Genomic DNA, 25,261 nt, shown 5'->3' on the forward strand with positions numbered 1-25,261 from the left:
AGGTCATCGTACGATTGGTGGTATGCGTGGTTGTGCGATCACCAATGATTGGAGAAGATCGATCGCAAGATCAATCGTAGGTAATCGTGCGAATAGTGGTGGCGATCAGCGACCGATCGTATGGTCAATCATGGCGACCTGCGACCAAAACATTATTGCGACACCCTGCGCTTCCTTGTATTTTGAAGACATGAAACAAAGGTTCCCTTAGCCTGCGGTGCGATCCAACAATATAAATTAAACTATTTTCTAAACGAAACAATAACACCACGTAGTCAACAAATCATGCTTCCGCTTCCGGTGATCGATACATGGTTACATGGACACTTTAAAATTTCTTGCTCATTAACCAATTTTGTATGCTGTTGTATAATTTTGTATGCTGTTCTGTGTCCTTCTAAAGGGTTTCTCCTGTCGTAGAATAATAAATGTTTCCGTTCAAACTGCTGTGTGAATAAACCATACATTAGCACTTCTTCCTCTTCTTCAAACTCGCAAAAAGGCTTTTAGAACTAGCAAATTCGCGATTAAACAAACGATTTTTTTTACGGCGTAGAAGTTTGGTTCCTGTGTTTACAGCATTTGTCTCTCTGTATGTGTATGTATATCCCTCACATATTTATTCTACATATTGGGTGAGTTTTATAGACGACAATTACGCTTCTGAAAGGTAGAATGTAATGTCATTTGGCTTTGCCAGTTATGTTTCTTTCAATACCCTTGAGGGAACGTTCACATATTACGTCATATACTTGGTTGGGGTAAATTATCACACTTGATGATTGGGGGGAACGGAAATTATAACAGGGTAATGATATATTGATAATTATATTGGGAGAGAGGGGGTGCATGCCCCCCCCACCCCCCCGGATCATATATAATTAAAACTTTGATTAAGGGGTGTTCAAACATTGAAACATTTCTTATGACTGCCTTCAACCACCCTAAGCCTGGTGTTGGCTTAACGGTTAGGGCAGGGGCTTGGGATCCTAGGGTCCTGAGTTTGAATCCTGGTCAGCTGTTGAATTAACACAAGGTGTGGTTGACTCGGCCTGTCATCCTTCCGAGGTCGGAAAAATGAGTACCAACTCACTGGGTCCTCTCTCAAGGAGGTTGGTGGCAGGATTTGCACTCCGGCCGCTGTAAAACACCTCATTCCGTAACACACACAGTGGTGTGTGTCGGATGGTGCTGAGGTCACTTTGATAGTGTTGACTAACTGACCAACATATAGAATAAACCAGTCTCAATGCAATCTCTTCACTTCACTTCCATGGTGACAGACAGCTTAGAGACTTAAGAGTACTTCAAAATAATTTTATGCTTACATTGTTTGCTAACTGGTATCGCCACCCAGGTCATACTATCCTCTTCAGCTAAATTATCAAACAAGCCTGGCTACACTGCTGTTAGACTTCCGGTCTTGTTTTAAAGCACTCCGTTTAAACAGGAAGCTATGCTATATACAGTTGATAGTCTGCTCATACAATCAGCCCCCACGTTCTCAGATCCCTTAATAGCTTGGATATGGAACCGGTAGTTCTGGGGAAACAATGCCCACCGCATTATCCTCACACTGTCAATCTTGCACTTCTGAATGAAAGACAGGGGTTGATGGTTAGTGTGTATAATGAACTCTCACCCATACACGTAGTTCTGGAACTTATTGATGGAAAACACGATATCAAGACATTCACGCTCTATCGCCAAGTCTCTCCCTCTTCTTATGAAACTGCCAAAATCAAGACTCTCTGCTCACCTTCACTCTTTTATTCCTCTTTTTCCCACCTCTGGAACAAACTCCTACACTCTCTTCAATCCCACTCCTCCCTCCATGTCTTTAAAACAGCTGTTCACCCACCATCTGTTATCTACCCCCATCCAAAACCTTGATCTTTTCTACCCCCGTTAATATACCCCCAAATCCACCTCTTTCAATCTCTGACTTCAGTCCTGAAATTCCTAGTAGTGTCAATTTGTTTTATACCGTGTATCCCCTTCTCTCCCCAGAGAAGAGGAAGAAGTTGTTTCTTGGGTTTGTTGATCTGGAGAAAGCATTCGATAGGGTTCCACATGAAGTAGTGACATGGGCATTGAGGAAGTTAGGAGTGGAGGAATGGTTGATCAGAGTAGTGATGGCAATGTACAAAAGAGCGCGCACAGCTGTAAGGACGAAGGATGGGAACAGTGGTGAGTTTGAGGTGAAGGTGGGAGTGCATCAGGGGTCGGTACTAAGTCCACTACTATTTGTAGCTGTGATGGAGGTGCTGGCTCAGAACGTAAAGGAGGGTTTACCATGGGAGTTGTTGTATGCAGATGATCTGGTGTTGATTGCAGAAAGTATGGATGGACTGAAGGAGAAGATGAACAAGTGGAAGGAATGTGTGGAGACAAAAGGTCTGAAGGTGAATATCGGAAAAACGAAGGTGATGGCAAGTAAGCATGTGGTGAGGTGGAAAGAACTGGGAAGTGGCCGTGTCCTGTGTGCAGGAAGGGTGTTGGAGTGAATTCCATTCAATGTATAATGTGCGCTGAGTGGGTTCATCAAAAATGTAGTGGTTTGAGAGGGTCATTAACCAGTGTGGCAGCTACATTCAAGTGTAAGGTGTGCACAGAGGGAGCTGCAGATGGAGGAAATGTTGAGTTGGATCTTGGAGATGGCGTGAAGCTGGAAGGTGTGAAAACATTTTGTAACCTTGGAGACATGCTGAATGGAGAAGGTGGATCAGACTCGGCAACGGTTGCTCGAGTGAGATGTGCATGGAAGAAATTTCGGGAACTGGGTGGCGTGCTGACGAGGAGGGGAGTGTCATTGAAGCTGAAGGGAAAGGTGTATGCTGCATGTGTGAGAAGTGTTTTGATTTATGGGAGTGAGACATGGGTAATGAACGTAGAGCAGCAACGAAGGCTGGAAAGGGTGGAAATGCTAATGGTTCGGTGGATGTGTGGAGTATCGTTGAGAGAGAGGAAGACAAATGATGAATTGCGAAAGATGATGGGAATAGAGCCTGTGATGGATGCTGTGAAGAGAAACAGGTTGAGATGGTTTGGTCATGTGTTGAGGAAGGATGAAAGTGACTGGTTGAAAAGAGTGATGGAAATGAGTGTAGAAGGAAGTAGAGGACGGGGAAGACCGAGAAAGACGTGGCTAAAGATGGGGAAAATGCAGAAAATAGGGCAAAATGGAGAACATTGTCATGGGGACCGCAAGGCTAACCCCCGCTCTTGCAGGGAAAATGGCCTTAAAATGCCTGTTGTTGTGTTGTTGTATCCCCTTCTCTCCCCCTCCCAACGCTCCCCTTCCCCAGATCTCCCGATGGCCCTATTCTCTACTGGTGTGTTTGTTTCTTTTTCTTTTTCTTTTTCTTTTTCTTTTTCTTTTTCTTTTTCTTTCTCTTTCTCTTTCTCTTTCTCTTTCTCTTTCTCTTTCTCTTTCTCTTTCTCTCTCTCTCTCTCTCTCTCTCTCTCTCTCTCTCTCTCTCTCTCTCTCTCTCTCTCTCTCTCTCTCTCTCTCTCTCTCTCTCTCTCTCTCTCTCTCTTCTCTTCTCTTCTCTTCTCTCTCTCTCCTCCCTTTATTGTTTTATACTAGGGCATGCCCGTACGTGGGTGCAATGCCCGTACGTGGGTACGTGGGTACGTGGGTACGTGGGTGCGAGTACGGTGACAACCCCCCCCTCTATTTACATGAAATGGTTTGGTTCATGAAATGTTTTGGTCCATTCGCAACGCCAAAGCGAACGGCGAACGCTTTACATGAAATGGTTTGGTCCATGAAATGTTTTGGTTCATTCGCAACGCCAAAGCGAACGGCGAACGGCTTGCGAGTACAGTGACAATCCCCCCCCCCCCCCTCTATTTACATGAAATGGTTTTTATTAGTTTTAAAACATAGTTTAACGCCAACATAGCGCCAACATAGTTTGCAAACGTGAAATAAATGAATACGCTCTCAAATGTGCCATCCGAGGCAGAGTGTGTCCGCCACGTTCGGCACACGCGATAGCTCGCTGCTCTCTGATTGGTTGAATCGTTTTTTGGACATAGCTCGGTAAGTAATTGTCCGATTAATATGAAACCTTGAAAAGGCACATCCTCGGGTCCCCAGCAATATACCTGGCAAGTTTAAAGTATATCGGACCCGTGGTTGTCGAGAAACAGCGGTCACAGACAAACGTACAAACAAACAAACACACAGAGATTACTGGAATTATAGATAGATGTCCGTTTATGTTTATTGTGTTTTATATGCTAGCTCTCACACGAGCCTTGATACAAAATATAATAAGTAGTTCCTTTTTCGGGGTAAAAGCTTCTTGCTGGCGTACATGACAGAAACGTGTCCATCATCATATGCCTGCGTCAACACTGCTCCTACACCGATGTCCGACGCATCCACTTGTACTACAAATGGCCTGTTGAAGTCCAGCATCCGCAGGATAGGTGCTCTGCACAGAAGGGTCTTGATCCTTTGAAATGCCCTCTGTTGCAGTACCTCCCAGGGAATCTGGTTGGGTTGGCCCTTTTTGGTGACGTCAGTGAGAGGCGCAACTTCCTCTGCATAGTTTGACATGAACTTCCTGTAGTATCCCACCAAACCGAGGAATGACCTGACTTGTCTCTTAGTAGTTGGCACTGGGGCATCTCTGACGCGAGCAAGTTTCTCTTCCTCCATCTGCACTCGACCATTCCCCACTCTGTGTCCCACAAACTCCAGGATGTGGAATCCAACATGGCACTTGGAAGGCCTGATCGTCAAACCGGCTTCCCTGACGCGCTCGAACAGTCGCCGGAGTGCCTTGACATGGTCTTCCCATCTGACTGTGCGAGTCAGGATGTCATCCACATAATGGTCAATGTAAGATATGTTGCGCAGCATTTTCCTCATCATCCTGGTGAAGGTTGCTGCTGAGTTTACCAGTCCAAAAGGCATCTTCATGAACTGGTAGCAGCCATTTGAGGTCACAAATGCTTGCTGTCTTCTCCTTTGAAGCTTTTTCCATGGAGATTTGCCAGTAACCCTTGCTCAGGTCGATCTTCGTGAATAACCGATCGTGTTCCAGCTTCGCCATGATGGCTTCAGGATTCCCCATAGGTTCAGTGTCAAACCTAGTCACAAAGTTCAACTTCCGGAAGTCAATGCAGAAGCGTTTGGATCTGTCTTTCTTCCTGGCAATTACAACAGGAGAGTTAAAGGGGGATTTCGAAGGTTCGATAATGTCCACTTCTATCATGTTTCTACTTCGTCTTTGATTATTTCTTGCATGGCATATGGCATCTGATGCTACTTGACTCTCACTGGATCACTCAAGGTTGTCTCGATCTTGTATTTCTCTGGGTGGGTCGTACCCGGTACTTCAGTGAAAATATCCGCAAACTCCTGGAGTAACTTCTGGACTTCTTCCCTCTGTTTTGGTGGCAAGTCCTCACTGATGTTAACATCCTCGTGCTTCTCCTTGCCAGCCATGGGTTTCAGTTCCAGCAAATCTTCTTCCTCCGAGATAACTTATTGGTCACCGTCCGGCTCCAGGTCCAGGTCCATGTCAGTGTCCAGGTCAGTGTCCAGGTCAGTGTCCAGGTCAATGGTCAGTGTCCTAGGCCCCTTGTTCAATCCCCTTCATTTTGCGGCATAGCCTCCCTCCAAATTGGATTGCGCGTCTCTGCCAGCCGCAGCGCTGGCTCCAAACGCCATTAACCACGCAGTCAGAGCGGAGAAGAAGGGGGAGGAGTTATAAATTGTGTTCCCTTGCTTGACAGCAGCGTTCGCTGCCTGGCTCAAATGCCATTAACCACGTGATCAAGCTGGAGGAAAAGGGGGAGGAGTTGTCGGAGTGAGGCGTGGCCCCATCAACGTGTCACGAAGGGAGGAGCCGGTGAACCCTCGCGACCAATCAGGGCCGAGTCGTGTTCACCAGTAGGCGGACCTAAAAAGCATGCGGCTTGATACGCGAGCGCGTGATAAAAGCGCCCGCGTGGGACTACTTCAACAGAGAGAGAGAGAGAGAGAGAGAGAGGGAGAGATGGTGAGAGAGTCGAGTTGAGAGAGTTGAGAGTTGGGTCAAGAACGAGACCAGACACGAAGTTGAGTGAGAGAGTCGGTCCGCTACCGCGACAATACCAACTGCGCTGCCTGCCGGGTTTCGCCGCGAACTGAAGCGTGGACCGAACTGAAGCGTGCCGGAGTGGAGCGTGAACCTGGAGCTGGACCTCAATGCCTGAACCATCTGCCCGGACTTTCCTCCCCTGCCATCTGCCTGGACCTTCTCCTCCTTCCTGCTATTCCCCTTTCGTGTAAGTCTGTCTGTATTGTCCTGGGCGTGATATTTAAGACTGTGTAAGCTTGCCCTGTGTCCTTTTGCTCTACTCCCTGTACATGCCCTTCTTTCGTTTCCTCTTTCATTAATGTAGTTAATAAATGATATTTGTTCTTTCCTTACCTTTTCGTTTCCTCTCATCCGATCGTCCTTGTCTTTGTCTTTTCCCCATTGAGTATACGTGGCACGACTAGAACCGCTCAGAATCGGGTTAGTCTTATTGCTAACGGCTCTAGTCGCGGATTGCTAAACCGCTCGGCAATTTCCATCTCTCCGTGGTTCGAGCGGAAATTATCTCCCTGCTTTGCAGAGATTGGCACGCAGGTATTTGGGAATCCATCTTGTCCAATCACCCTGGCCAATCTCGACCGCAAAGGAGCGTATAATTTCCAGGGCTGGGGGGATCGGCCAGTGTAAAAGACAAAGGGATTAACCCCCCCTTGGTAAGGGGAGCGCCGACCCCCCGTATCCGCAACAATCACGCTCTGGCCATGTCCAACTGTACTACAGCACCAGCTGCATTCTCTGCCCTCTCATGGTACAACTTCATGAGGTTGGCATGGTAAATCTTAGTCTTGCCTTTGACGCAGATTTTGTAGTCCATCCTGTTGACTAATTCCTGGACTTCATACGGTCCTTGCCATTGGAGTGTCAGCTTGTTGTGCTCTGTAGGTAGTAGCACCAAGATTTTGTCTCCGACCTTGAGCTTCATGTCCTTAGCTTTCTTGTCGTATAAGTGTTTTTGCATTCCTTGCGCTGCATGCAAACTCTCCCGTGCTAGGCCGCAGGTGTCTTCTAGGCGATTGTGCAGGTCTAGGACGTACTGGTAGGTGTTACGGACATTTGGTGTGTTCTCTCCGGTCCACAGCAGTAGATAAGAAATGCTGATCCTGGAGCAGTCCCCCTCTCCCCCCCCCCAAAAATAAGTAATTAATTTAAAAATTAATTTATTTAAATTTCCGATTTTCTAAAATTTCAAAAAAAATATATAATTTCAGAATTATGACAATTAATGAAAAAAAAATTGAAATTTTAATTGAAAAAAATATATAAAAAAAGAATATTCTCAAAACGGTAAAAAAAAATTGTTGGAGTATATAAAATGAATGAACAACAAGACAGAATATTTCAATATATATTTAACGCAATTAAATGTTTGGTTGAGAAAATTCTAATATGTATACATAATTATAATAGAGATAACACACAGACTGAATGATTAAACGCTAAACCTTTTCAAAACCTATACAAAATGAATGATTTTTTACCCGTTTGGGAAAGTAAGATAAAATTTAATAATCATGAGAATCTCCCAAATTCATTAAGATGTCTAATAGTTGGTTCAAGTGGATGTGGGAAAAGCTGTTTGCTTTTAAAGATGCTCCTTACTCCAAACTTTTTAGATTATGAAAATTTAATAATTTTCACAAAGTCAAGTTTTCAGCCAGAGTATCAACTACAATCACAGGGTTTTAATGTGGACCTTCAAAAAGAAGATATAATCGGTTTATTTAAACTTCAACACAAACTAAATGAGTACAAGATTAAAGATTATAACACAACTATTTTATGATACTTCACAAAAAGTTAAAAAGAAATCAAAACTCACATCACCTACAGCTATAACTTGTATTCTCAGTGATAATACGGATGATTTTCCTTTACCCCAAGATTTAGATGAAACAAAAAAGAACCTCGTTATCTTTGACGATTGTGTTAATGAGAGAAACCAAATGGTTATGGACAGCTACTATACAAAGGGGCGACATTCTTCTTGTAATTGTATTTATCTCAGTTAATCATACTTTCAACTCCCTCGCCGCTCAATAAGAAATAATCCTAATACTTTTATTTTATTCAAACTAAATTCAATAGGTATAAATAATTTTTGGAGAGATAATTGTTCTACATTATGTAGTAAAAAGGAATTTGAGGGGTATATGAAACATACGGTTGAAAAATATAAATATATTGTTGTTAAAGAAGATGATATAATAACCAATTATATCATCATCTTTATTTATACAATTTTTTTTGTATAAATAAAATGAACGCTGAAGAACGAGCAAGAATATTTAAGGAATATAATCAATTAGTTTCAAAAGTTGTTAAACAACAGGAAGAGATAAAGAAGAAACGGAGACAGAAACTATCGGGTGAATAATTATTTGAAAGAAAACAAGAGAATATTTTTTTAACCTCCTTTAAAATCTTCCGAACAAAAAGCGGTTTCATTTCAAGTTCCTGCGATAGAATATACCCCCCAAAAAATTCATTTGTTGCGTGATTTCAGTCAAATGACGAAACAAGAACTTGAAAATATAGGAGCATCAAAATCTGATGATCAAGAATCATTCCGACACCTTGAGGAGATAAATCAACCGCCTGATTATGTTGTGAAAAAATAAAATAAAAAAACCACCTTTAGAGGCCATTTTTCCCCGCAAGCGGGGGTTGGCCTTTTTCGGGAACCGTGATTGTTGTTGTTTTTCGGTCCCCTTTTTGAAGCAATGTTTTACGGCCGGATGCTCTTCCTGACGCCAACCCTTTTTGCCGCCTTTAACGACAAACAGGGAATTACCAGTGAACTGGTCCTCAATTCCTGATTATGTTGTGAAAGCTCTTCAAAACAATGAATATTCAACGGAGACAAAAACCAAAGCGGGTGTCATTCCAACAGAAGAACCCGCACAGTTTTATCTTGTTAAAGAAAAGGTATTTATATTTAATGATAAATTGGCATTCTTAAGTTCTGACCTACCACCTGTTAAATTAACCCCTCGATTAATGTTTCTTCTCACAAAAGATGGGTATACTAATTCAAAATATTTTGATGAACCGCTTGATATGGAAAATGAGGAAGATAAGGTATATATTGATGGACTAAACTCACTTGATTATAAAGTTTCTGTTGCTGGTAAAAGTAAGAAGAATGAGAAGGAAAAAGATATTATTAATGCTTTAAGTAAGCTTGGTTCGGGTGTTAGTTTTCTTCCAAATGACTCATCACAATTAGTTAATAGACTATTACTGTTGTTGGGTAGTAAGGAGGCGGGAAACAACAATGGTTTCAATGAAGCATCAGCCATTTTAGATCAGTTGATGACTATGAAAATAATTAATAAATGTCAATACAAAGATATTTTATCACATATATAAAATGAGAAACACAATCCTTCGTTTTAATTTTAGAAAGAGTAATTCTACAGAATCATTCCAATAGCCGCTACAACTTGATCCCACAAAAGAATATGGAGCGGCGTTATTGTCTATGGAAACCGAAAATACCTTGTTTAATATCACAGAAAAAAATAACAAGTTTAGTTATAATCCAGGGAGTGGATATAAAACTATAGAAGTTACACCCGGAACTTACGAGATTTCTCAAATATCTTCTGAAATTGATCGTCTTATGAAAGAACAGGGAGATGAACCAAAAAATATTGTTATAGATATTCAAAAACACACATCAAAATCAACTATTCGACTTTAAAATAATTATAAAATTGATTTCACGATTAATAATTCATTCCGAGAGCTATTAGGTTTCTCTGCAAAAAAGATTGAAGGTAATAAGATGTTTTACAGCAATAGTCATTCAAATATCCACAGGTATAAATTCGGTATTGATTAACTGTGATTTGATTGATGGCGCTTATAACGACGGGGTAAAAACAAATACAATATTTTCATTCAGCGCTTACTCAACCCCAATAGGTTATAAATTCAATATGGAACCAAAGAATCTCGTCTATTTACCCGTCTCAGGAAAAAACATTTATAAAGTAAATTTTAGGATAACCGATCAAGATAATCGGATGATTTATTTCAATGATGAAATTATATCCATCAGAATTCACCTACGTGAAGTTTTTCAATAAATAAAAACCAGTTAATTAGATAAAGAATATAAAACTATTAATAAAATGAACATCCAACCGTTTTTTATGGAATGTAGTTTTAACACGAGTGATCAATATAAAAAGAAAACTTTCCAGGATTTGGCGTTTGGAAAAATAGGTCTTATATTTAATCGAGGGAAAAAAGAGGTTATGTTAACGTCGAGCGGGGAATTTTTAATTCAGTCAAAATTTTCAATGGAGGATAAATTCTATTTTGAAAAATTATTTTGGCCGGATACTAACTATTCTCGATTAGAACAAAAAATCAAAACGGAAAAATTGAAAAAAATTAAAACTAAAATGTTAAAAAGTTGAAATATTAAAAAGTTTTTATTCTATTTATAATAAAAACACGATGGTTGTTGTGAGAAAGCACGAGTTGAGAAAATATAAAATAATTACGAAAGATGCTGTTAAAACGGCTGGAGATGGGATTGGGGAAGGTATGTACCTTTCACTGAACTATAAGGGTGAAGGTATGTTTCTTGGGAGAGGATACTGTTATGGATTCGTCACTTCCGTTGTTGTGGTTTTCATCCACTGTAAACATTTTGATTCCATGTACTACTAGCAGAGGTACCCGGATTATTGTTGTCGTTTAAGGGAAATAGATATTACTATTTTCAAAAGGTAAAAAATTAATGTTTTAAATGAAACCGGAACCGAACGACGAGGAGGAGGAGGAAGAGGAGAAAAAGAAGACGGAGCGAGTGAGTCGGAGAAGAAGCATAGTTGCTTTGCGGTCTGGAGCGAACGTTGGCAAGCAAGAGTCACGAGTGAACTTTGGGTTTCCCAGGAAAGGGATTCCTGCAACAGAGTTGTTATCGCTGTGACGGATCAACCTGCGTGTCAGGTTTTTGGCGGTGGATTCCGAGGAGAATCATCGTCGGGCCGTTACGCCTCGAGAACGAGTCGTCGGCCATCTTGACTCGCGCTCTTTGCGCATCGCGCAAGGTCTTTGCTTCGCTTCAGCCGTTTTCACCGCGTTCAGACATTAATCTGGTGTGTGTGTGTGTGCAACGTGGCTTTTGAAGGTTAATTTGCGGTTCGCCGACTGTGAGCCGTGAAACGTCCATACCCGAGGGTGAGATTTCCCAGTCGCCTGTAGGGCGCCTTTGGATTTCCCAGTCGCCTTGAGGGCGCCTTTGTACAGCTTCGGCTGGGTGACTGTACTTGCCATCCGCACGGGATTCTGGTCTCGATTGGACATAGTTCTGGCGATCGCTGGAGCGAAACAACTTCGTCTTGAAGCCGGGAATAAGAGACATTGGGGAATGGTCTTGTTTCACTCACTTGGAGCACAGTGAGTTATATATTACAAAACTGATGGTACCATCATAGGACATATTCATATTGATTGTACTTTTGAACACTATTGTTGTTGTACTGTTATTCTTGTGTGATCTTAATACAATATTTGTTTGTGAGTAACAATTGGGGTGGCTTCTCCATTGATCTTTGACACACAGCATAACACATTTTTCTGCCGTGACTCCTCTCGGGGCTCGGAGGTACACTGTGACCAGGGGGTTTGGGGAGGAGCACGTAACAGAAATTGGGGGCTCGTCTGGGATAGAATAGAAATTGGAATTGAAATATTGGACATCCTAAAATAGAATCATCATAGAACAGAAATTGGAGGCTCGTCCAAAATTGGCCCAAATTGAAATTGGGGATTCGTCTTTCCTGACAAAAATCTCGTCCGGGATAGAATTCCCTAACATCCTCGTCCGGGATAGAATTCCCTAACATTCCCAAAATTCCCAAATTTGGAATTTTTCTAACATTCCCAAATTTGTCAAAAAAAAAAATTGGAAAATTTTTGTGTGAAGGTTAACAGGTGCTAACTAATAGTCACCATGGTGTTTGATGCAGAAAGGTTTGCGGCGTCCCCTAATGAGGCACAGTTCGAAGCGTTAAAAAGATCGGAACTCTTGATATTGGCCAAACATTTTAACTTGGAGGTCCGAGCTCATATGAAGAAAGCAGAGATGCAGACATTGGTGGTAGAATCTCTGGTGGGACAAGGAACATGGAAAGAGGTAGCCTTGGATTGATTACCTGAGGAAAAAGAAAATGTGGAGCTCCGGAAAATGGAGATGCAACTGCAGAGCCAGGAAAGGTTAAAAGAGTTGGAATGGAAAGCCGAGGAAAGAAGAGCAAAGGAAAGGAGAGCTGAAAGGGAACTCGAGGAAAGAAGAGCAGAACAGAAACGAGAACTCGAGGAGAGAAGAGCAGAGGAAAGGAGAGCTGAAAGGGAGTTAAAGGAACGTGACATGGAGTATCAGAAGGAACTTAAACTCAAGGAGCTAGAATTAATGGGAGAACGGAGAGAAGTAGTATCCATGCCGGCTAGTTCGACAACTAGTCAGAACACTTGGGATGTTGGTAGGCATGTGAGGCTGGTTCCACCCTTCAATGAAAAGGAGGTAGCCAAGTTGTTTTTACACTTTGAGAAAGTGCCTCAAATGCTAAAATGGCCTGTGGGGTCCTGGACTATGTTAGTGCAAAGTGTTTTGGTGGGTAAAGGTCAAGATATCTATTCGGCTTTACCGATTGACCAATGTGCAGATTATGAGAAAGTGAAGAAAGCCATTCTCAAAGCCTATGAATTGGTCCGTGAAGCTTACCAGCAAAAATTCAGGAATGCCAGGGAGAGGGAGAGTGAGACCCATGTGGAGTTTGCCAGAATGAAGGAAACCATGTTTGATCGGTGGTGTGACTCGAAGGGGATTGGGAAAGACTTCAACCTGTTACGACAATTGATCTTGGTGGAGGAATTCAAACAGTGTGTCCATGCGGACATTAAAGTACATCTGGATGAAAAGAAAGTACCAGAGTTGTATGAGGCAGCAACCGTGGCAGATGACTATGCCTTGACACACAGGATGGCGTTCCACAAACCTAACTTCCCGCCTAGAGTTAGCCAGGGGAGTTATGGTAAATCAGGTGCGGAGAACAAATATTCATGGAGGCGGCCTAGAGATTACTATGAGGACAAATCTGATACCGCGACTTTTAGGGATCAGAAGACTACAGTTCCAAGACAGACTTATCTTCCGGGGGGCCCGAGGCAGACCACTAGTTTTTCCTCCAGGCCTACTTGCGCTTTTTGCAAGAAACCTGGGCATTTGATGTCCCAATGTTATGCCCTGAAAAGGAAAAATCAGGAGCGGAGTCAGACTAGTACAACTCCGAATGCATTGGCCAATGCGAGAAATCGGCCTTGGAGGACAGTGCCTTGTGAAGGTTCCCATGCCAAAGTTACGGCATCACAGAACGACCTTGTTCAAGAGGGTTACAAACCTTTTATTTCAGAGGGGTTTGTGTCACTGGATGGAGACTTGACCAACCAGAGACCTGTTAGGGTATTGAGGGACACAGGAGCACATCAATCTTTGATGCTTGAAGGCATTTTGCCATTGTCAGAGAAGACAGCAACTGGTGTTAGTGTTCTTTTACAGAGGGTTGGTGGCTATGTTAAAGCTCCACTTCATGTCATCCATTTGAAGTCTGATTTGGTTTCAGGACCGGTCACCGTAGGTTTACAAGCCACTCTTCCTGTCGAGGGAATCTTTTATTATCGGGAATGATTTGGCCGGTGGTCGAGTTTCTGGTAATCCAATGTTGGTTGAAAAGCCCAGTATGGAAAATAACACTGCACAGTTAGAGCAGGAGATCCCGGGTATCTTTCCATCGTGTGCAGTGACTCGTGCTATAGGTAGGAAGCGCTCTGAAGAGAAGGGGAAGGAAGGCGATGTGGATTTGGGTTCCTTAGAGGTATTGGAGGAAAATTCTGAAAGAGGTAATAGGAAAGGGAGTGACATCAAGGAACTTAAGGAAAAGGTGGCATCTGGAACCAAAGAGGAAATGGAGTGTCCGTCGGAGATATCTGGGAACGAGGTTGAGCACACAGTGCTGGTCCGAAAGAGACTCGTTGAACAACACCCACGGGTCCTAAAATCCTGCTCTGCTGCTCTATCTCACCCTCTCTCTGTCCTTTTCACCCTCTCTTTTGCTCAAGGTCATCTGCCAGCATCCTGGAAATCAGCAAACATTACCGCTTTACACAAAAAAGGTGCAAAAACAGATCCTTGCAACTACAGACCAATCAGCCTGCTCCCAATTATCAGCAAAGTCATGGAATCCATCATTGCTTCGGATATGAAATCTTTCCTCTTCTCCAACGGCTTGATCTCTGATCATCAATTTGGTTTCAGACCAGGTCACTCTACTCTGGACATGCTGCTTCTGCTGTCTCAACAATGGATGGAGGTCCTCAATGCCAAACAGGAAATCAGAGCTGTCTCCCTCGACATATCACGTGCCTTCGATACGGTCTGGCACCCAGCTCTGCTCACCAAACTCTCCTCCTATGGTATCCATGGAAATCTCCATGCATGGCTTGCGGACTTCCTCTCTGGTCGTAGTCAACGTGTGGCCCTGAATGGATTTCTCTCAACTCCCCTTCCTGTTCAGGCTGGAGTTCCCCAAGGCAGTGTTCTGTGCTTTTTCTGGTCTTTATCAATGATCTCTCCGACTCTCTGGAAAATCCTCTCTATCTCTTTGCTGATGACTCCACTCTCTGCCACTCCATTCCTCTGCCCTCAGATCGGCAGTCTGCAGCCTCCTCACTCTCTGAAGACTTGGACAAAATCACAGACTGGTCAAACAAGTGGAACATGTCTTTCAATCCTGACAAATCTCACACTCTTACTATGTCTCTCCAAAAAGATCGACTGGACAACCCTCCCATCTACTTTCTCAACAATCCTCTCCAAGAAGTTCTGTCGCTCAAGCTTTTGGGTCTCACTATCTGCCATGATCTTTCTTGGGAAAACCACATTTCCAAGCTGGCCTCCAAAGCCAGTCGCCGACTGGGCATCCTCCGTCGTGCGAAGTCCTTCCTCGGCACACCTGAGCTCCTCACCACATACAAGGCTTTCATCCGCAGCTCAATGGAATACTGTTCTCCCCTATGGGCCGGTGCTCCTGCCTCACACCTAGCTCGGCTTCACGCTGTCGAAACCAAAGCTTTCAGAATTATTGGAATCTCCTGCGATGAAGCTATCTCTGAGGGCCTTTCACTCACTCGCCGCAGGCAGGTCGGTGGTCTTTCTGTCTTCTACCGACTCCTCTCCGGCCTTGCACCCCCAGCTCTCTCTGTGCTCTGTCCCCCAAATATTCCTACAGGTCGCACAAGATCTGCCAGCAACCCTCTGATGGTTAAACTGCCGAAATCTCGGCTCTCTGCTCACCTTCACTCTTTCATTCCTCTTTTCTCCCGCCTCTGGAACAAACTCCCTCACTCCCTTCAATCCCACTCGTCCCTCCAGGTCTTTAAAACAGCTGTTCACCACCATCTCTTATCTTCCCCCATCCAAAACCTTGATCTTTTCTACCCCCGCTAATTCACCCCAGATCCACCTTGTTTGAAATTCCAACTTCTTTCCTGGAAGTCCTAGCAGTGTCCATATGTTTTATACCTCTCCCACCCCCGCCCCTACCCATGCCCCCCCCCAATGCCCTCCCCCTCTCACAGATCTCTCGATGTCTCCATGTCTCTCGGTCCCTGCTCTCAAAATAATGTTGTGTTTGTGTCCTTCCTCCTCTCTCCCCATCTTGTCTACCGCTCCCGATGTTATATGTTTTATGTGTCGGTTTGTCTTTCTGTGTGATTAATGTTCGCTCTTTCACGAGCCTCGATCTTGTATACACAAAAAAAAACAAAAAAAAAACAACAAAAAAAACGAAGATTCGGACATCCAGAGTTTAATTGGTAAAGCCGTTACAGAGGAAGAGGCTATGAAGATACCTGTTGGTTACTTCATGAAAGGGGAAATACTCATGAGAAAATGGAGACCACCAGAGGTGCCAGCAAACGATGAGTGGAAAGTTCATTACCAAATTGTGGTGCCACCGCCGTACCGGAAGGAGATATTGAGTTTGGCGCATGAGACACCTTTGGCCGGGCACCTTGGAGTGAACAAGACCTGTGACAGAATATTGGTACATTTTTTCTGGCCAGGATAGCGACGTGATGTGGCGGAGTACTGCAAATCTAGCCATTCTTGCCAGCTGGTGGGAAAACCTAATCAGAAAGTCCATTCTGCACCTTTAAAACCCATTCCAGCTTTTGAAGAGCCATTCAGCCGTGTCATTATTGACTGTGTAGGCCATTTACCTAAAACTAAGGCTGGACATCAGTATTTGTTGACCATCATGTGCGCGTCCACAAGGTTCCCAGAGGCAGTGCCTCTTAGAAAAATTACTGCAGCAGTTATTGCGAAGGCCTTGATTAAATTTTTCACTTTGGTTGGCCTACCTAAGGTCATCCAGTCTGATCAGGGTTCCAATTTCATGTCAACGCTTTTTCAGCAAGTGGTACACCTGTTGGGAGTGGAGCAAGTAAGAAGGAGCAAGGACCGTTGAAATTGGTGAAAGAACAGTGGCTACAGAAGGAGTCACAGTCAACAGTGGTGGAGTATGTGTCAACGGTTAGGCACAGATTGGCAAAGGCTTGTGAAGTTGCGAGAAGAAACTTGAAAGTGACACAGGATAAAATGAAAGTGAGACATGACAAGAAATCTCAGATAAGAAATTTCAGTCCTGAGGACCGAGTGTTAGTGTTGCTTCCGGTTCCAGGTCAGCCACTACAGGCTAGATATTTTGGTCCCTATGCAATCGAAAGGAGGGTTAATGAAACAGATTACGTGGTGACAACTCCCGACCGACGGAAAAAGCGGCAGCTGTGTCATGTCAACCGACTGAAGAAATATCATGAGAGGAAGCCTGTGGAAGAAATGGTTCCTGTCTCACCTGTAGTCGGGGTGCAAGAGAATCCAGAGGTTGACGCCGGTGTGAAGTTTGATAACTTTGATGACAAGGCTTGTCCCAGATTGACGAACACAGAAGTGTTGAGTCATTTAGATGAGAAATTAGGTCATTTGACGAGGGAACAACAAGGGCAGCTGTCCAGCCTAATTTTTGAATTTGCACATTTGTTCACAGATGTACCTGGTCGTACTGACTTGGTATATCATGATATTGAGGTGGGGGAAGCCACTCCTGTGAAACAACACCCCTATCGGATGAACCCTGTGAAGATGGAGTATCTTCGGAAGGAGGTTCAGTATATGTTGGAGAATGACATCATCGAACCAAGTAGCAGTGAATGGAGCTCACCATGTGTGTTGGTTCCAAAACCCGATGGCAGTTTTCGCTATTGTACGGATTTAAAACGGGTTAATGCAGTGACCAAGACCGACTCATATCCCATCCAGGATATCCCATATCCCATCCATATCCCATCCAGATTGATGACTGTATTGATAGAATAGGCCCAGCTAAATTTGTAACTAAATTTGACTTGTTGAAAGGGTATTGGCAGATTCCTCTTACTGATAGAGCCAAGAAAATCTCGGCTTTAGTCACACCAAATGGGTTGTATCAGTACAAGGTTCTTCCCTTTGGATTGAAAAACGGGCCTGCTATATTTCAACGGCTGATTAATAAGCTTATTGCAGACCTTGAGAGGGTGGAGGCTTATCTGGATGATGTCATCATCCACACCATGACCATGGAAGATCATATTAAATAAATCCATGCATTTTTCAAGAAACTGACCGAGGCAGGGTTGACCATCAACTTATCTAAGAGTGAGTTTGTAAAGGCACAGGTGGTGTTCCTAGGCCATGTAGTAGGTCAGGATCAGGTGCAACCGGTGACAGCCAAGATAGAAGCCATTGATCGCTTCCAAGTTCAAAAAGGGAAGAAGGAGCTTATAAGATTCTTGGGTATGGCTGGTTGGTACCGGCGGTTCTGCAGGAATTTTTCTGATGTGGTAGCCCCTTTAACGAATTTGCTGAGGAAAGAGACCAAGTTTGTTTGGGATGACAAATGTCAGGCTGCCTTTGCCCACGTCAAAGCAATATTAATGAGCTCTCCTGGCCTAGCAGCCCTGGATTTTCAAGCACCTTTCAAGTTGGCCATTGATGCAAGTGATGTGGGGGCTGGGGCAGTTATATTACAGGAAGATGAGGATGGAGTGGATCACCCGGTGTGCTACTATTCCAAAAAGTTTAACAAACACCAGGCAAATTATGCCACCGTGGAAAAAGAGACCCTTGCTCTCCTGCTAGCGCTTCAGCATTATGAGGTGTATCTGGGAACTACTACCTTTCCTATAAAAGTCTTCGCTGATCACAACCCCTTAACCTTCATTCAAAAAATGAAAAATAAAAACCAGAGGTTGATGAGATGGAGTTTGGCTTTGCAGGAGTTCAACTTGGAAATTGAGCATGTAAAGCCGCTGTCACACCTTGACGTTTTAGCCAGCGTATGCAGACGTATGAAAAATTTGGCTACGTTAAGAGCACGCTGGCATACGTCGTAGTACGCCGAGCTCGTCGACAAATTTCGTGCATGCACAAAATTTGTCGACGTATGCCAGCTTATGACTCACACCAGCACTCAATTTTGATACGTCGGCATACGCTGGCTAAATCGTCAAGGTGTGACAGGGGCTTAAAGGGCAGGGACAATGTCGTTGCTGATGCTTTGTCCAGAGGGAACTAACTTTGGAAATTTCTGTAGGTTGTTTGGAAGTTTTGTTGCTTTATTTTGGGAAATATTAATTATCGTTGCTCACGGGAATTGGTGATTTGGGGGTGAGTTTTACTTTTGTTTGTTAAAAGAGTTTTGCCTGCAAAGAAAGTTTTCACTATGTTCAAACTTTCTTTCTTGAGGGGGGGAAGTGTTATGGATTCGTCACTTCAGTTGTTGTGGTTTTCATCCACTGTAAACATTTTTGATTCCATGTACTATTATTGTTGTCATTTAAGGGAAATAGATATTACTATTTTCAAAAGGTAAAAAATTAATGTTTTAAATGAAACCGGAACCGAACGACGAGGAGGAGGAGGAAGAGGAGAAAAAGAAGACGGAGCGAGTGAGTCGGAGAAGAAGCATAGTTGCTTTGCGGTCTGGAGCGAACGTTGGCAAGCAAGAGTCACGAGTGAACTTTGGGTTTCCCAGGAAAGGGATTCCTGCAACAGAGTTGTTATCGCTGTGACGGATCAACCTGCGTGTCAGGTTTTTGGCGGTGGATTCCGAGGAGAATCATCGTCGGGCCGCTATGCCTCGAGAACGGGTCGTCGGCCATTTTGACTCGCGCGCTTTGCGCATCGCGCAAGGTCTTTGCTTCGCTTCAGCCGTTTTCACCACGTTCAGACATTAATCTGGTGTGTGTGTGTGCAATGTGGCTTTTGAAGGTTAATTTGCGGTTCGCCGACTGTGAGCCGTGAAACGTCCATACCCGAGGGTGAGATTTCCCAGTCGCCTGGAGGGCGCCTTGTGATTTCCCAGTCGCCTGGAGGGCGCCTTTACGCAGCTTTGGCAGCAGGACTGTAACTGCCAACCCAACGGGATTCTGGTCTCGATTGGACATTGATCTGACGATCGCTGGAGCGGATCGACTTTGGCTTGAAGCCGGAATCAACTTTGGCTTGAAGCCGGGATTAGAGACATTGAGAATCTTCTTCTTTTCGCTCACTTGGAGCACAGTGAGTTATATTGTACGAACCTGATGGTACCATCATAGGATATATATTGATTGTACTTTTGATTACGCTATTATTGTTGTACTGTTATTCTTGTGTGATCCTAATACAATATTTGTTTGTTGGTAACAATTGGTGCGGCTTCACCATTGATCTTTGACATACAGAATAACACATTTTTCTGCCGTGACTCCTCTCAGGGCTCGGAGGTACACCGTGACCAGGGGGTTTGGGGAGGAGCACGTAACAATACTATAAACCGAAGAGACAAATAGGTATAGGACATCAATTTAGAAATAAAGGAGATGGGATAATTGATACTCTAATGGGTAATGGTTCAACTATTCTTAAACATAAAGACCTAATTGGTTCAACCGCTTCTGCCATGGTAAATGTAGCGGGTGCTGTAAAGAGTATAAAAGATGCTCAAAAGGAGTCTCATAAATTACAAGCAATCAAAGAAATTAAAAAAAGGTAAAACTTCACCAACTCCGCAAGAAAAACAAAAATTAATTAAATTATTTGGGTCGGGTTTTCAAAAGTTTTAAATATTTTATATTATTCTTAAATGTAATAAATTTATTTATTATATATTTTTTTGTTATATCAAAAAGGTATGGAAGCAATTGATACTATTTATGATTTGGATGATACGATTATCATTTCAAATTCTACTATAAAAGCAGATTATTTTAAGGTAAATGCTATAACGGGAACAGATTGGAATACGAATGGAACAAAAAGTTTTGAGATAAATATAATCAACAAACTTACTTGAATCTAGCCGATAGTTTCATGTTGTGTAAATTTAAATTCACCTAGGCGGCGAATAACACAAATGCTACACTCGTAAATGATTTCTTCTGGAAAATGTTTGATAGTATTCGTTTGTATATTGGAACGCATGAAGTGGAAGCGGTTGATTATGTCTCTGCTACAGCTGAAATGATGAAATTCACGTTAGGCCTATATTCGTTTAATGACAGAATGGGTAAGGGGTCTGCCGAAGGTTTTATTCCTGATATGTCAACGGGAAAAGATGATGACCCTGGTTATAAGCAAAGGAAGGGAATGTATAACGATGATACCCAAGCTGAGAATAGTTTTACCGTAGCTGTACCCCTTAAAGGTATACTTGGCTTTTGTGATTATGATAAAGTTCTCTATGGACTCAAAATTAGATATCAACGACAAAGGAATGATAAGGAAAATAGATTGCTTTTTGGGGCTGAGAAGGCTTTCCGTGATAATAAATTTGTTATTAATGATCTGTGTTGGTACATCAGCGAATATACTCCTAACCTTAAAACGGAAGAGATGTTGAATAGAAGACTTAACTCAAAGACCCCACTAAATGTATCGTACCTTAAAAGAAGATGCCAACACGTTAAACTGAATCAAACCACTTACACGTGGAATTTGGGTGTTCTTGAAGGAAAGCCTCGGTACCTGTGGCTCATTTTTAAGAAACCAGATGGAGATGAAGGTACTAATAAGAATAATGCTTTGAGTGATAATGCTAAGGTAAAACAACTTCGGGTTTCTCTAGAATCTCGATGGAACATTTTACCCACGAGATAGGTTGGAAATTAATTGGGAAAAAAATGATTATGCTGAAGCCTACAAGTCTTACCAAAAGGTGTGTGAAAGCAACGGTAATAAGGATCCCATTTTGGACATGGTAGCATTTAAAAGTCTATATACAATCTACGCGATTGACCTGAGCGCTCAAAAGGAAACTATAAAGTCTAATAGAGTCGATACTTCTCTATACATTGAAAGGGAGGAAAGTGAAGAAGTTGATACGTATTGTTTGCTCTTGGAAGAAACAGAACTGCAGATTAATACGGATAATGGCGTTATGATTAATATCACATATGTAATGATTGAAAATGTGTATGTTTACATGGTATTGCTGATTTTTTTCTCATATAACTCGAAAAAAATCTTTTCGTAATAACTAGAAAAAATTTCTCATAATATATAAAAATGAGTAAAGTAACAACCGATGTATATGTTAATCAAATCAATCTTGATAAACTATTGTATGGTATTCAAAATCAAAATCCTTGTATGATTACCGTTAATACAATTCAGAGAAAAGGAGCTGTAAGAATTGCTGTTTTGCTTACAAGAAAACAGCAGAAAACACTAAATGATACTGACTCCCTTCAAATTAAAATGACAAAACCAATGTTGAAGAAATATTCAATAGAGGATACAAGAGGAGGATTTCTTCCATTTCTAATTCCTCTATTTGCTGGTTTAAGTGCAGCGGGAGCTTTGACGGGTGGTATTTCAGCAGCGGTAAAATCTGCTAACGAAAAGAAAGCTCAACTAAAAACTCAAAAAGAATTGGAAAGACATAATCAGGAGGTGGAGAAACAAATTAGTGGAAACGGTGTAATTGTAGATTTTGCTGAAAAACTTGAAAGCCTACCTGATAAAGCGAGATCGTTAGTTGGAGATATGCATTCTTCTATCACACAGGCAGGTGTAAAACTAACTAAAAGGGGTAATGGATTATATCTTTCTCATAAATAAAATGGAGGAGTGGTTTAAATATTTTGGAAAGAATACAACATCAAATATAGAACTCGATAAATATTGTAAAAAACTAAAACTCGATAACGTAATTATTTGTATGAGAGATGAATTACCGAAGATACCTAAAAATACAAAGAATATTATTCTGAATTTAGATGATAATAGTGGGAATGGGTCTCATTGGACTTGTATTCATAATAGTCGGGATAAATATTATTTCGATAGTTATAGACTTCCGCCGCCTCTTGAAGTAATTAAATTCTTACAGAATGGTGTTTATCAAACATTTTAAGTCCAAGAAGTAAATTCCAAATGTTGTGGGCAATTATGTTTATACGTATTATTTCATCTCAACAATAATGAAAATTTTTCTGATATTATTTTAAATCTTATTTAAAATGACTTATGTTGGAAAAGATGGCTCTATCTTTGGAGCACCCCAAGAGTCGGGTATTGATTTATCAAATGATTATACAAAGGCACAAGCCGAACAACAAAAACAAAATATAACAAAAAATATTAATATGAAAAATACTTATAAATTAATCAATTATCCAAGCCCCACAGATGACAATGACTTGGTGAGATTAGGTGATGTAACAAAATATTCTTCAGCCTCATTTCTTAAACAAGTAAAATTTACAACCACAACACTCAGTTATACAAACCATACACCTTTTCTTATTAAATTTAACTAACTATCTAAGATTGAATTTTTAAAAGAAAGATGCATAGTTATTATGAGAATAGAAAGATGGGGGTATGATATACCTGATTTAGGGTATAACTGGTCCTTTTCAATAAATCTACAAGACTTATACAATTCAAAACAATCTCAAAAAGAAGGCTATTACCCCCTTAGTGAGGATAATGATATATGTGAAAGCATAGATAGCATACAACAAATACACGATTTCAATAATGGAAAATTATACGATAGCAAAGCGATAGTTTATATGATAAAGAAAGACAAAAATTGGATAAAGATAGAAAGCCGAGGAATACAAACCAATTTAACAATAGGAAGATGGGGTGGCATTACCTGTCATAATATTAATCTCACGTATATTTCAGAATTTTTTTATTATTATTTAATTTGAAATTATTTAATTTAATTTCAAATTATCTTTATCAATTCCATCATCATTATCATCTATAATATGTTCCTTATTTCCATGTAGTCGCTCCTGCTACCCAGTCCTCCTCATCCCTTGCTACCCCTGTTACTCCTACTACCCCTTCCTTTGTTACCCCTGTTACTCCTGTTACCCCTTCCTTTGATACCCCTGTTACCCCTTCCTTTACTCCCCTTCCTTTGTTACCCCTGCTACTCCTACTACCCCCTCCTTTGCTACACCTCCACCCCTACCATCTTCATCCTCATCCGTATCCATTAGTATAGTTAATAAAGCGGATTCATCTATAGATTCCCACATCGTCTCCCCCCTTGCTATCACCTCCTTCCTTCTTTTTATTATTTCCCTTGCTGCTGCTTCCCTTATTTCCCTTGCTGCTGCTTCCCTGTTTCCCCTATTTTCCACGTCCCCTCACCTATTTTCCTTATTGTTGCTGCCCTTGCTACCTTGAATGTTGCTTCCCTTATTTCCCTTGTTTCCCTTATTGTCCTTGCTGCTTCTTCCCATATTTCCCTTATTACCCTTACTTTCCTTGCTTTCTCCTCCTCCTCTTCCCTTGCTTCCCTTGAACTCCATAGAATATTATACATATATAAATCTGGATCTTGAGTTATTTTTGGTATCTATATCATTAAAACGCTTATTTCTGAAGTTACAGCGACTCGAGCGACTCGCAGCGACTCGAGAGGCATGCTACGCATTTTAATACAAATATAAATGCGATTAGAAATGTAAAGGGGATACTTACCAGTAACCACACTATAAGAGACAATACTGCAGTTGAATACAAAGTGATATTCAGGAGATCCGCCAGAATGAATGTTGGTGCCAACTGACAATTATTTTGAAAGGAAGCGGAAAGGAAGAGGAAGGGCAAGTTAGTTTGTATGAACATAAACACTATTTATGCCCGTGATTTTCACGGGTTACCGCCAGTTATAATAATTTTCAAAGTCTATTTCTTCTTTAATAACATTTTTCTTTATTCCTTTTAACTTCACATCACATCTTTCAATATTATTCTCAATATATTTATAAACGCCTTAGATCTCAATCCTACATATTCACTCATTACCTTTCCCCCTAATTCATCCTTAAACTTTCCAATAACCTCTTTATTCTTTGAGGAAAACAACTTATCGTCCGACTTATAATTACTCGTATCATACTTACTTACTTTTTATTACTCTTAATTATATTTTATTACTAATTTTATTTTTACTCTTAACTAAATTAACTTAACTAAATTTTATTACTCTTAACTTATTATTACTTTAATTACTCGTATCATAAAAACCAAAATGGTTTTTTTGGTTTTATACGAGTCAATATCATCAATCATATCTGAATAAACATCTTCCGTCTTAATTTCCAAAATAAAACTATCCGTATCCATATAAGGTAGAGCAACATTATCTTGGTATTTCTTCTTCAAGTTATTGTAAAACTAATCATACATTAATGACTTTGATAAATCAAGAACCGCCGTTCCTATATAAATAGGTTTATCCATTTCAATACTCTCTTTAAGCAAATAAATAGCAACAAAGTTATCTGAAAACACCACCTCTCTTTGAAAACTGGGTTTATTAATTAATTTTGATGCTCGTTTCCAAGATGTAGTAAGTTTTATGTTTTGTCTATTTCTAAGATTTTCCATCGTCTTTCCAAATACAGAATTATTCATCAAGTTATAAAAGTCTTTCTCAAAATCAGTTTTTACTTCGGTTCTCCTTTGCGTGTTAAAATCAATATACTCCTTCAACCAATGACTTTGTTTAAACTGTATAACTGAATCTTCTTTA

The 25,261-nt window shown here is 41.4% G+C and overlaps 1 protein-coding gene and 1 long non-coding RNA gene across 5 annotated transcripts in view; both read right to left on the reverse strand.

Annotated features, from left to right (window-relative positions):
- LOC137424547 (COP9 signalosome complex subunit 1) overlaps positions 1–25,261 on the reverse strand; it is a 124,091-nt gene that overhangs the window by 5,743 nt on the left and 93,087 nt on the right. The window lies entirely within an intron of this gene.
- Positions 102–24,259, reverse strand: LOC144891695 (uncharacterized). Its single transcript, XR_013623031.1, has 3 exons — positions 24,205–24,259; positions 1,094–1,151; positions 102–138 (listed from the first exon to the last, which is right to left on the reverse strand). It is a non-coding gene; the product is annotated as an uncharacterized LOC144891695 (long non-coding RNA).

This window comes from Myxine glutinosa, chromosome 4 (genome assembly GCF_964187855.1).
Source record: "Myxine glutinosa chromosome 4, kmMyxGlut1.1, whole genome shotgun sequence".
Taxonomy (NCBI): Eukaryota; Metazoa; Chordata; class Myxini; order Myxiniformes; family Myxinidae; genus Myxine; species Myxine glutinosa.